This window comes from Platalea leucorodia (assembly GCF_965183815.1).
Source record: "Platalea leucorodia genome assembly, chromosome: 22".
In the NCBI taxonomy this organism is placed as follows: domain Eukaryota; kingdom Metazoa; phylum Chordata; class Aves; order Pelecaniformes; family Threskiornithidae; genus Platalea; species Platalea leucorodia.
In genome coordinates, this window is record NC_138844.1 from 5157544 (window position 1) to 5162443 (window position 4900).

The window sequence follows — 4900 nt, forward strand, 5'->3', positions numbered from 1 at the left end:
GCACCAGGCTGCTCCGAGGCTTCGGTGAGCAAAGCGCAGCCGTTTCCATCTGAATTCCTGCCAGGGAACCAGCGCGTTGCCTTCAGCGCATGGAGGAATCAACAGCTCTTGGGGGCTGGGGGGGTCGCAGGGCTGGGCTGAAAGGCAGGAGGGGACCGAGGACCCCGGGGAATCAGGCAGGCGCAGGCAGGGGCAGGCAGGAGCCGCGGGGCCAGGCTCTGCCGCAAACAGGGCCCTGGAAAAATCCCGAGTGCCAGCTCCGGCTTTGCTCACGCTGGCAGATTGCTGCAAAGCACTTTGAAGTGCAAATTAAGGTTTTCCATCAGGTTCGAAGTTAATTTTGACGCAAAGAAAACAGCACGGCCTCAGCCCCGCGTGCGTGCGACGGAGGCAGGCAGCGTGCCGGGGACGGGCAGCCCGGCGGGGAGCAGCGGGCAGGGGGATGCAGCCCAGCGCCCGCCGTGAGGGGCTGCACGCAGGGGATGGGGCACAGAAGTTCAGCGTGCGTTAAGGAGAAGCCTCGCAGCCTCCCCGGGAGCTGGCACGGGGTCGGCGGCGGAGAGGAGGAAGGCAGAGGGAGACTTTAGAGGCAGGAGGAGTGATCCATGCTCCTGTGGTCGTCACCCACGTAAGCCGGGCCTTGGGATTTGGGGTCCCCGTTGCACCTCCACGGCCAACGCACCAGCTGGGACGACGGGTACGGGCAGAGCCGGATCCGGCCCGGCCGCCCTGCGGGATGCTCTGCTCTTCCCGAGGCTGCAGCTCTTCCCCAGCAGCCAACCCACGATGCTGCGGCAGGAGCCGAGGGGAGCGCAGGGCATCCCTCCCCCGCGGCCTTTCCTCCTCCTCCCAATAATTTCTGCAAAGCTTTGAGCCGAGAGCGGCACCAGGAGAGGTCCCCCCGACTGGCGGAGGTCCCTCGCCCACCCTTGCAGCTGCCTCCGGGGCACTGGGGACCGGCCTCACCCCGCAAAGGGGAGATCACCCAAGGGCAAGGGCAGCCTTGCAGCACCCCCAGGCATTTGGGGCGCAGTGGCCGAGAGGTGCAACGCCCAGGGTGATGGGAATGACTCTAAAGCCGCTTCTACAGCCAGCTTTCACAGTAATTATCGCAAAGCCAGGTAAAATCCCTGCTTCCCGGCAGCATCCGTGCCTGGGAACTCACCGGGCAGAGCGATCCCAAGTTGTTTGCTCTGCAGTGGTCCCGCTCCCCGGCTGCCCCGGGCAGTCGAGCCTGAAGGCAAAGGCACCTGCCTGCGCTGTAACAGTGCCAGCAGGCAGGGATGCGGGCAGGGATGCGGGCAGGGCTCCATGTGCTCACCCCATCAGACTTCGTCTTCATCTCCCAGCTTTGCTCGCGGCGGAGGAAACACCAGCACCCACCTCCCTGCCCAGGGGCTCTGTTGGCTTCTCAGCTGCTTCAAAATCCTGCTCAAACCCACATTTTTCCATCCCTCCAACACCACGCGTGCCTCCGCTGCCTGCCCAGGTCGGTCCCTCGCGCTCCCTTCCCCGCTGCCCGGCCGCACGCCCCGGGCTGCCTCCCCTGCGTTTCCAAGCATCTCTGACGCCCGCCTCTCTCCCCGATCCCCATGTTAACGCCATAACTGAATTATTTAACTCTAATGCATCTCGGGTACGCTCGAGGTCTCAGCTCATCGGTGCACCTCCGCAGTGCCCACGGCGGGGAGATGAGGGAGAGCAGGGGAAGAGCAAGCTCCCCTGACCCCCAGCCTGCGTCTCCTCCTTCAACAGCCCCTGTTACTCGGGGGCTGCAGACTCCCCGGGTTCACACGAGGCCTGAGCTGTGCTAGAAACATCAACTGAACCCCAACAACGTCGCCCTCATCATCCTCAGGGACAGTCTCTCATTTGTCACCCCCATTAACCACACTCAAAAGGAACGAAGGAGCCCGTCAGATCCCTCAACGCCTGAGCAAAATTATTTAGTGCGTTTCTGGCAGAGGCAGCGTTGGGCTCCTCAGTTATTACCACTGAAAAAAATTAACCTGGCCGCCTTTTGGCAGGGGACACTTAAAATCCCCCCGGTGACGCCCAGCAGCATTAGCCTGCAGCCGGCTGAGGTTTCCCCTTCTACCCCCATCAGCTCCGGCCGCCACCGGGACGAGGCCGAGCGGCCAATTCGCCCATCGGTTCCTGCCCACAAACAGGGTCTAAAGCAGGACAACAAAACCCCGCTCCCACCAGCAGCCCCAGACACGGCTGTGGAAGCGCTCTTGTGAGCGGAGGGGTTAGAGCAGCACAGACATCTTTATGGAGAGAACCTCATCGCCCCGCCACGCCGGGTGGAAAACCTCAGACCATTTTCCACTTGGCTTATCTGGCCCTGCTGTGGAACAGCGCTGGCTTAAAACAGCCCCGCGTGTTCAAAAAGCCAGCGCTGAGCTCGTCTCCCACCGGTGCGAGGTGGCCCTGGGCGAGCTGGAGGCATCCGAGCACCCTCACCGCGGTGCTCGCCCCTGCGCATTCAGCGCAAAGGCTGCAGCAGCGTTCCCAGCCCGCTGCCCGCATCGGCGCCCGGCCGGGGCTGCGGCCCAGCGACCAGGACCATCACGCGCTCAGCTCCCCGAAAGCCACAGCTCACGAGCATGGAGCGACTTCGCTAAAACACGGAGGCAGCTGCGCGCCCGGACGAATGAAACCACGACGGTAGCCAGCAGCAGAGAGCTGCAGCGGTGGGACCCTCGCGTCCATGCCGTTCCTCGCCGTAGGCTCGAGCTCAGCCTGGCAGGACGCAAGCGAAAGGCTGCGAGTCCTCGCACAGCCCTGCTGCTGCCGGATCCCCTGGCCTGGCCACGGGAGCAACGAGTGGAGGAGGACACGGGGATAAGCAGGGGAAAGCTCCATCCTGTGACCAGAGAGCATAAAGCCCTGGAAGTCCCCATGCTGGAGCCCATCCCTGATCAGCGCGGCCCCTCCGTCATCGTGCTGATCCTGGCTAAGCACCGGCGCGGCACATCCAGCTCCCGGGCGCTCGCAGCAGGGAGGCCGGGTGTCTCACATCTGGACTCCCCGGTATTTCGGTTGTGGCAGGAACGCCCCGCATCCCTGCCGATGCCGCTGTAGCCACGCAGCGCCCGGGTTTCGCAGGGGGGGACGCTCCCCGGCGCAGGAAAGCGTGGTTTCCTCCGGCGCTCCCCGACAGCCGACACACGGACCATGCACCGCCGCGACGTGCCAAGCCACCCGCTCCGCTCGCAGCCAGCACCTCAACAACAGGGTTAAGGAGAACAGCCGTAAATCGAAGGTCCCCTCACTAGGAAGTTTCATTCCAGAGCGGTGACACCAGCTCAGGGGCCACGCTGACCACCCCGGCCCCCCGCGCTGCCATCGTGCCACCCCCACGGGTGGGAAAACGCTGCGTTCAGCAAGCGCCGGCGGTGCCAGACAGCGACTGCGAGCTACAGCAGCCCTTCGCAGGAGGGCGACGAGGCCACGGTATCACCTCCGAGACTAGAAAATCAAGTTGGTGGTTGGTTTTTTCCCCCCCCCAAGGCTGCAGGGAAATCGGGTTTTCTCTCCTCCCCGTAGGGACGGAGCCGTCCCGGGGGAGCTCGGCACATCAGCCCGCTCACCTCGAGCCACCCATCGCCAGAAAGATGCTACATAATAAAAAAATCCAGCGTTGGGAGAAAAGACCAAGCTCCTGCTCCCAGAAATAGTTCTGCACGGCCCCGCTATCCTCGGGTGCCGGAGTGGCACATATGGCTGATGACACACTGCTGTCACCTCCGGCTCCCCCAAAGAGGAAACGGGCGATCGTCACTCATTGAGCGCACACCCACACAGTCTCTCCGAGCCACTGCGGCGGGGGAAGATTGCTGGCAGGAGGAGACGCGGCGGGCTCTGGGAAAACGAAGCAGCAAAAAAAAGTAAGGAAAACAAAAATAAAGCGGCTTTTTTTTTTTTTTTTTTTTTTTAAATTTATTTAGAAGGTAAATAAATCGGTCCTACCGATTTGTTAGTAACTGGGTCCTTTCCAGTCATTGTTACCGAGTGGGCGCAGCCGGCGGGGAGGTGGCGCGGTGACGGCGCTGGCGTCGCGGCGGGTTGAAGTCCTCGCTCTCAGAAGGCAGATGAGCACCGAAGCGGCGGTTCCTTCGCTAGGCACGACTGACAAATTGACAAAACTAAGTTAATAAAGGAACTGGGTTGGGAGCTAAAATTTCAGGATTGCGTTAAAGGGCACTTTTAGAGATTAAACTTCTCCCCCACCTGCACCGAGAGATCAGCGTAGAAGGAAAGGGCACGACACAAAATGCCAGAGCGGGGCTACCGCTCGCGACCCCTTCGTAGCCCTCCCAGGTAGCCGAATGTCGCCGGCAACGCCGAGCCACCGGCAACGCCGCGCAAGCGGTGCCCAGCCCGGGCTGCCAGCTGAGGCGGGCGCCGAGACAAGGACGTTTTGATTCTCGTGCTGAAATGGCACTTAGAAAATGAAAAAAAAATAAAAAATCAAGGATTTATTCTATTTATTAAATCTGCCAAGCAGTGAAACCAGCTCTTAAAAAAAAAAGTATATAAAAATAGGTATTTGGGCCTCCCTCTACAGCCAGCAGTAAGGGGATTGAGGGGTAATGGGCGCAGGGGAGGCACGGGGGTGCGGACCCGCTCCTGCTCACCACTACATCGCTCACCTCAAGCCTGCGCCGCTGCAATTATTTTGAGACTTGGTTGCCTGAAACAAAACCAAAAAAAGCCCAACGAAAGCCCCAAAACAAACAGGACAGACACAAGGTTTGTTTCCACTACTGTCTCAGTGTACTTTATTCTCCTGCTGTCTACAGCTGAACAGCCACACAGGACAGAAACAGGTAGCACTGAGGAATGATCAGATTTCTTCCCTCCACGCCCCCTCCCCAACTTCAGGAATGGCTTT